Source organism: Pleurodeles waltl, chromosome 1_2 (genome assembly GCF_031143425.1).
Source record: "Pleurodeles waltl isolate 20211129_DDA chromosome 1_2, aPleWal1.hap1.20221129, whole genome shotgun sequence".
Lineage (NCBI taxonomy): Eukaryota > Metazoa > Chordata > Amphibia > Caudata > Salamandridae > Pleurodeles > Pleurodeles waltl.
Genome location: NC_090437.1, coordinates 308,277,715 through 308,286,906, shown reverse-complemented (window position 1 = coordinate 308,286,906; position 9,192 = coordinate 308,277,715). Strand labels below are relative to the sequence as shown.

The 9,192-nt window shown below is 44.6% G+C and overlaps 1 pseudogene; it reads right to left on the bottom strand.

Annotated features, from left to right (window-relative positions):
• Window positions 1-469: 469 nt before the first annotated feature.
• Window positions 470-1,500, bottom strand: LOC138254170 (solute carrier family 46 member 2-like; annotated as a pseudogene).
• Window positions 1,501-9,192: the final 7,692 nt, after the last annotated feature.

Below are 9,192 nucleotides of genomic sequence, written 5' to 3'. Positions count from 1 at the left end.
GAGGGAGGGGAAGAAGTTGTGGGACGGAAGTTAGATATTGGAAGGAATGTCAATGTAGAAGGGATGAAGCGAAAGCATTGCATACGTGGTCTAAGATTTCCATGTAAGTTTTAAGAACAAATGAAATTCTATTTAGAGAAAAAAAACACAATCTTTTTAGCGCACCAAATTCTGCTCGCAAATGTACAGCCAGACTTTGTGCTTTGTGCCCAGTCACTTACTTTGCTCACCCAAAAAAGATAAAAACAATCACTGATTTTAACACTTGGATTCTTGACATATATTGCTCCAACCCGACAAATAGCATTTTTTTTGCTGAAACTCCTGTCTGACAAACATGTCTCTATAACCAACTGGTTCTTCTGAGTAAACCAAACCCTAGAATTAAGTGTGGCAATTACAAGACTATATTAACACTACAACACAACACTACTGATCAGTGATTCTCTTATTTCAGTTATAATAATCTTCACTCACCAACATAGTAGAGATAGCTCCAACGTACAAATGTCATGATGAAGACCCCAGCGCTGAAGGATGCTATCCCAATCATGATCATCGTGGTGCCTTTCAAACATCTAGAGAAAACCAAGACACCTGTAAAGCTTGTGGTGCTGATCAGGTTTCCTGCAGCTTTGCCTTATCCAAATGTCCACTGGACCCCAATTTAATGGCCCCTTTATCACGAATAAGAGCAGGACTGCAACTGCAACTTTCACTGCTATGTTGTAGAAGACAGCGCTGGTGCAGAGTAGTGCTATTATGACCTTGGATGGTGCCACCATGATATGACTCTCAGCCTGGATTGAAGGTGAACTTCTTGTGGGACGTTCATCTAACAACCTGGTTCCTTCAGTTTGTTCAGTGTGTTCTCTTCCAACAAAAGTGCTGTATACAATGCATAAGTAGCAAGCAAGAGTTTAGGAGACCAGCACCATACCCTGATGATGTTTCACGTTTGAAATATATAAATATGTGCCCTGAGGCCAAGCTTCCTGCAAAGCCAGCCAACCCGTAGGTGAGCTCAATGATGAGGAGTCGGACAGACCTCTTGCTCTCTGAGGAGTTGAGTGAGCCCAGTGCCATGATGCCAGCCCAGTAAGTGGTGAAGCCTCCAGTGAGGCCGTTCAGTGCTGCGGAGCCAAACATCACCTCTGTCAGCCAGTCCAGAAGTATTACAAGGAGGAGGAGCAAACGCGACATGAGATAGCCAATTAAGGGCACACAGATAGTGATCTTCCGATGCTTCTTGTCCCCAAGCCTGGCCAGGATGTAAGCAGACGGTAAAGGACAGAGGCCAAAGAGCAGGTTGTTGATGATGTAGAAGTTGGAGATTGCTATCTGCTGCACTTCGTCAGTCAATGCCACTGCAGACAAGTTGGGGTGATTATAATAGTTCTTCACCACCATCAGCAGCCCGGTGTCGTAGAAGGAGCTGCCCATCTTGGCCATGGCCATGATGGGTTCTACCCATGACTGCCATCCTAGGGCACATGCCATGCCTGTTGCTGTGTCTCCTCTTTGCCTTGTACCAATGCATCAAGGGTTATTGCATAATAAAGATTCTGGATATCACAGAAGACAAGCACTCAAATGCATGGTTCTTTCTAGTAGCTCAGTGGAATCTTGTATATTTACAGCTGTTAGCTCCTGCTAATGCCTTGGTGGTCAAAAAACGTGTGCATGTCATTTGAGTCCTTTAGGTTTTGGGAGCTGAAACACATGAGTATCATGTGCTCACAGCAGCCCTATCAGATGCAGCTTCTTTCTCTTCTGTGCATTTTTGCCAGGAGGACAGGAAGCGGAAAGCAGGGAATGTGCCGTTAACCCCTTTGCTGCCAGGCCTTTTCCCCTCCTGTGCCGAGCCTTTTTTTGGCTATTTGGGGCAGTTTGCGCTTAGTCTCTCATAACTTTTTCTCCACATAAGCTACCCACCCCAAATGTGCGTCCTTTTTCCAACATCCTAGGGGTTCTAGAGGTACCCAGACTTTGTGGGTTCCCCAGAAGGAGACCAAGAAATTAGCCAAAATACAGCAAAAATTTCGTTTTTTCAAAATAAATTGGAAAAAAGGGCTTCAGAAGAAGGCTTGTGGTTTTTCCCCTGAAAATGGCATCAACAAAGGGTTTGCGGTGCTATAATCACCATCTTCCCAGCTTTCAGGAACAGGCAGACTTGAATCACAAAACCCCATTTTGCAACACAATTTTGGCATTTTACTGGGACATACCCCATTTTTACTATTTTTTGTGCTTTCAGCCTCCTTCCAGTTAGTGACCGAAATGGGTGTGAAACTAATGCTGAATCCCAGAAAGTTAAACATTTCTGAAAAGAAGACAACATTCTGAGATCAGCAAGGGGTAATTTGTGTTATTCCTACAAGGGTTTCCTACAGAAAATAACAGCTGAAATAAAAAAATATTGAAATTGAGGTGATAAAAACTGCCATTTTTCTCCACGTTTTACTCTGTAACTTTTCTCTGCGATGTCAGATTTTTTAAGCAATATACCGTTACGTCAGCTGGACTCTTCTGGTTGCAGGGATGTATAGGGCTTGTAGGTTTATCAAGAACCCTAGGGGGCATATTTATACTCCCTCTGCACGATTGTGCGTCAAAAATTTTGACGCACAATCAGCGCAAACGTTGCCCCGTATTTAAACTTTGACGCCCGAGCCCGCGGATGACAAAATTCCGCTGTGTGCGTAATTTTTTGGATGCGGCAACCCGCCTTGCGTTAATTATATGCAAGGTAGCCGTTCCCGTCCAAAAAATGGCTTAAAGGGCCGTGCGTCGTATTTATGCTTTCGGGCAAAAATGACGCACGGGCGGGAGGCGGAGCCAAAAAATTACGCACAGCCCGATTTGCGTAAAAAATTAACGCCTGGGTCAGGGCAGGCGTTAAAATGGGGCAAACACACCTGTATTTAATCAGAACACACAGAACAAACAGCAGAGCAGCAGAGCAGCAACAGGGAGCCATGGAGGTGATTCTAATCCAGCGTGCACGCAGACGCAGAGCCCAGCAGCAATAACAGCAGCTATAACAACACCAGCAGGGACCCCAAAGGCAGCGCAGAAGGCAGGAGAGGATATTCTGCTCAAGAACAACCCTTCAGGGCCTCAGGGAACACGACATCCTACAGAGGTACCGGTTGAACTGGCAGGCCATTCAGCAGCTGCTGCGAAACACTGAACAGCAGTTGGCCCCCACTTTGGTGACACCTCGCACCATCCCAACAGAAACAAAGCTGCTTGCCGTACTTCATATGCTGGCAAGTGGCTCTTTTCAAACAACTGGTGCCCTGGTTGGCGGAATATCACAACCATCATTCTCCGCCTTTTTGCCCAAAGTACTGGACGCCATCATTCGACTGACACCCCGTCACATCTGCTTCCCTAACACACTGCAGAAGCAGCAGGAAACTAAACAGGGGTTCTACGCAATCAGTGGATTTCCACACGTCCTTGGTGCAATCGACTGCACACATGTACGCCTTGTGCCACCTGCAGCAACTGAACACCTCTAGCGCAACAGGAAGCACACACATTCCATCAACATGCAGGCCATAGTCGATGACCAAGGATTGATCACCAACATCGTGGCAAAATATCCTGGGAGTGTACATGACTCATACATCTTCCATCACTGCACCATCAATGAACACTTCCAGGATGGACGATATGGCAATGGACTACTTGTTGGTAAGTACAAAAACCTACTTATTTACACACTGCACAGCAACCCTCTAGGACACACAACACATACACCACAACAGCAACATGTCGACAGGAACACACTGAGGTCGTGACTTCACTAGCCATGTTTCTTAAGTCACCATTGAACCTGTCACACATTGGAATTTACTGTACAGCCTAATGTGAAGACGTCAATGAGTGTGGTTGCCTAAATGTCACCTTGCAAATTGTAAGTGTCCCAATGACCTTTACATTAATACATTGCCTAAGTCTAAAGGTATGGGATGTCCAGGGTACTTTGATATGAACGTGTTAACAACACTTTCAATTTTAACTGTGCATGGAGCTATCATCTCACCCCCAGTGAAGACACACGGACACCTGTATCACAAGTCACAATGCTAGGGAGGGCACACTGTACTGCAAATCCCAAAACATTCTGCTGACAAACGGTTAGCAGACAAACACTTGTTCAGCCGGGGAAACAACACAATGCAGATGGTATAGCCTACAAGCATAGGATGTCACATTAGTACACAAAAGAGTCACAGACAACACAAGACAACAACTGCCATTAAAGGTCTTTTCAATAGTGCCATCTACATCAACATGATCCCATTCATTTTCTCTTGCAGCTGATCAGGGGTATGGCATCCAGCCATGGATTATGACACCATTTGGCAACCCGAGTACAGCTGCAGAGCGTGCATACAACGAGGCCCATAGGAGGTCACGCAGCATTGTCGATCGGACCTTCGGCATCCTCAAGTCAAGGTTCCGCTGCCTCGACATCACTGGTGGTAGCCTCCTATATTCCCCCGAGAAGATCTGTAGGATCATCCTCACATGTGCAATATTGCACAACATTTGCATCAGAAGAAACATTCCCCTCCTGGAACCAGAGCCACACATGCCTGAAGAGGAGGAAGAGGAGGATGCTGGCCTGCAACAGGAGGGGGAACTACAGAACACAGCTGCTGGTATACGCAGGCGGCAACAGATTATAAATAATTTCTTCTGAATATGATCACCTTCACCACTTTAGTTAACTAATTTAAATAAACACCTATTATAATCACCATATCATGGTCTGGCTATTCCTTTTTACACACCTTCATCTCTACTTATCAGAATAAGAGTGTTGCCTCATGGAGCATTGCTGAGATACTGAGTAGGACACGGAACATCCCAGAGCTTATGTGATGCCTAACATACAATGGTCACATACACACACACACACTCTTAATGACATATATCATGTACATATCTCGTTTGAAGGCCTATGGCAGAGGGCCACAACTTTTTCACACATACATGTTGAAAGCAAGGTCCAACGCAGCATATGGCACACAACTATGACACCATCACTCAATAAGGGGAAAACAAGCCTCATACATTAGGCAGTCAATGTGCTTTGGCATCACTAACAGGAATGTCTGACAAGACCCTTGACAGCAGTTAGTCTAACTGCATCCAATATTTGCAAGGAATATCTGTGACTAGAGTTCCATAGAAGCAGAACATAGACAGCACAAGTGCCACACATATGACATGCATTGGGCACATGACATTCCATGCACATGTCAGCCCATTTCCTAACTCCTGACACACCCATGCACCTGGTTACAACCCACCTGTCGGAAGAGGTCCCTGGAATACTAAGATGTGTACCCTGATAATACCTCCTCTATAAACACACACCAACATTAGCAAACCAGTGTGCTACACCCTTTCCTAAGGTATGCCATTGTCAAAGAACATCTGACTGCATGGACGTCAGGTCAATTTACACACTGTCTTCTAGTTTCAAAGCCCTGTTAGCACATGTAGATTGCTTCCCCTTGTGAAAATGTCTGTTGGCCCTTAGAATGCAAGTCTCACCTACAGGACTGGTGAGAAACAGATGCAGCCCACACCTGTGATCACCTCCATGCACACCACCCATTACAAAAAGCACTGCCCCTGATGATGCCTGGAACAGCATAGGAGTTGCCATTATGTCAAATACATCGTCAACCATTGATAGTAATTAAAGCCGTGTAACACAGCCCTTGGGTTCATTTGTCACCTTCAAAAACACAGGACGTACACAGATTGACATGTCAACTGTCTAGTTTGTCCTCCAAACAGTCTCAGTCAGACCACTTATTATGTAACTTGTCCAGTAGCTGGCTCCTGAATCATCTTGCATTCTGTCAGCCTGACTGGCAACTGTCTGTGCGTCACACTAAAGTATCCCTGTGTCTACATATGTACCACACTTGCGTTAGCAAACCTGCCATTCATCAGGGGGCATTGCGCATGGGCTTCTACCATGCATACACAAATACATTGTATAGCATCATCTGCCTTTTAACTGCATCATTTGAGTGAAATCCTCTTGGAAATGCAAAATTCATGGCCCATCCCTTGTCTGGGTTGCATTTATGCATGAATGACAAAGTGTGACAGTGTCCCAGGGTCATGGGCAGGGATTGGGTACGGGGCTTTCAGCACAACCAGCAACCTCTGATAATGTACATGACTAATACACAAATGTCAGAACCATGACAGTTCACACACAGCATCACAGTGCACACAACATAGTGATGGGCCGTGTGTGGTGAATAGCTGCGAGAATAAACAGCACAGAGGCTATGATGTTCCCAGATGCAGTGGGAGGTGCAGAGGCCAACCTGTGTACAAATGTTGTAATGACACCTGCCGGAACATGACAATTGAGACATTATCTCACTCAGCACACCAAGGTTTCCCTGTTGACTGTCTCATTACACGTCTTTAGTGACAGGGTGGGACCATCCACATGTTGGTTCACATGTCCACATCTACTTTACTCACATTGATCAACAAAGGATACTCAGTAGTTACAGGAATAGCTGCCACTGACTCATGATGAGTTCTGGTCCGAACTGTGACAAATTACATCCCAAAAAATCTACAGGATCATCATTGGACCACACACATGAATAAGACACCTGTGTGCAATTGATCACTGGAAATATGTGGACACGTGCTGTCTTGTATGCTGGTCCACCACAGCCACTTGATAGTTGGGGCTTACTTCTATGGCCTCAACTGTGGTGTCATCATACATATGAGATTGACCCTTGTCTGTCTGTGCAAACAACATGGTACCCACTTCCTCAATGCATGTGTATGACTCACTGTGGGATTCATCAACTAGTGCCTAGGAAGCTGTTACCAATACTCTAGGACATAGGATGTAGAAATTGTGGACCTTTGACATGAACATGCGTCTGCCATCCATCTGGTGCATGCTATGTCACATGTGGTGTCTACGTGACCCTAAATCTTGGAAGTATACTTTGCGGGTGTTGTTACATGTATGACTAACACATGCCCTTGCTCATTCCAATTTTTACTTGCATCTTAGGGTTGGACACATGGACGTCACATTCATACAACCAAATGTACAATAATGCTTCATGTGATGTACACACACACTTGGTCAACCAAAAAATTAGTTGTCAAAGCACACACTTTGAGCCAAAGGCAATTAGGTATTGTACATATGTGTGTCACATTGCTATCCTCTCCTTATGGCAAACATGCACAATTTGTGCCACACATATCTGTAGGCCACACTTATGACCATCTATGATGTCAGCCAACTAAACAGACTGTGAAGGGTGTAGTGGATGATGTTCCGCTGCAGTATGATGTCACACATGTGAACATACACCATCAACACCATACTGTCTTCATTTAGCCAATCTCTGATGTGTTCCAAATGTAAAATAACCAAAAAAGAAGTAAAAATGCCCCAAACCAGTTAATGCACTGTAATTTTGACGTCCCTAGCGGTGTGCGTAATTTTTTGTTTACCGAAACTGTATTTGCGTCATTTTTTTTGACGCACAGGAGTGAAATTTAGCCCGCATCCAGATATTTGTACAGTCCATGTATCATTATGTGGATGCGGGTTCTTATTCACGTCTGTGCGTCAAATAAAATGACGCAAATACAGTTTTGTGCAACAAAAAATGACGCATAACGCGAAAAAGGCGGGACTTTTCATACAGGAAGTGATGTAATAGGATATCCTGTTTACAGATCATGTACAGTGGGTGTACTTTCACTTTCACTTTGCAGTATATGAACCTTCTAGACTGTGTGGCTGTGTAGAGAGTGTTGTCCAGAGATTTTGTGCTGTATTTGTCCTGTGTGCTATCTGTAAAGTCCTTTTGTGAAATAAATGTTGTTTGTGTATACTGTAGTACTGTGTTTTGTCTACATTTGTCCATTTATCTTGTGTATTTCTTGTTTGTGGGAGTCTGTTGTGGGTAGTGTTAGTTTGGGGATAGTTGGGATCTTTTAGTGTTTAGATTTACTTTTTTTCTGTCTTTTTACCCCTACTTTCACCCATTTCCCCTTTCTATTTCTTTTACCCCTATTCCTTCTCTTCAATTATAAGTATGTCCGGTAGGCCACGTCTTGGCAGGATGGGGGAAGAGGAGTTGGGGGGCTTCATCTGGCTGGTGACACATTTCTTGCCGCTCATGATCCAGGCAGGGTCATACAGGGGTACCTGACAGAGGCACGCAGAATCCGATGGGGAAAGGTGCTGCATCACCTGCAGCGTGTGCATGCCAGCCAGAGGAGTGACCACCAGCTGAAGCACCGGCGGGCTGACCTCATCACCAGGGAGCAGGATCTCTTGGACCACCTGGGAATCATGATTGGTGGCACTGTTGGTGAGTACGACTATTTTTACTGTGCACAATTAAATGCTCTGTAGTGACATCAGTGGGTTAGTGCAATGTCTGCCAGCTATGACTGTGTGTAATTTGGGGGAAATATAAGGGGATCATTTATGCACTATGGCAAGGATCACAATTGCTAGCTGTCAGGTAGCACATGCTCAGCAAACTTACAGGTAACTTTACCATGAAGGAAATTGGTGCAGCCTTTTTGTCAGCACAGCTAACAAAATAGGAGCCAATCATGTCTATATAGGGTATTATTGACAGAGAAGTACAGATGTACCAACATTTAGGCCAACTATGTTGATGCAATTGCTAGACTGACTTTAGAATCACTACATGATGCTGAAAATGAGTGCTGCCTTTACGTCAATTTATAATAGCAAAGTGGCTCAAACATTGGTCTCATGTTAGTCTGGTGAGTGTGGAAGGAACGCGTTCACAGAAGTACTATGAATGTGTGGGATTATTGTGTTTCTTGATCTTTTTGGATACATGTCAGTTGATGATTTGAAAACATCGTGAAAAGGTGTAAGGTGCCCTCAGCTAACATCTTAAGATGTTTGTTGGAATAGGTTGAGCCACAATCCAAATATGGATGGCAGTCCAAGTGTATGCACACTGCTTTACATCTCCATGGTTGGTGCAAATCACCATAGCTGGGCCACATCAATTGACTATACTGTAACAACAGGATGGCTTACAGGAGTCCCTGCCCCTCCCTCTGTACATTGGGCCTATGTGCACTAAATGTGTCATGGCCACAAGACAT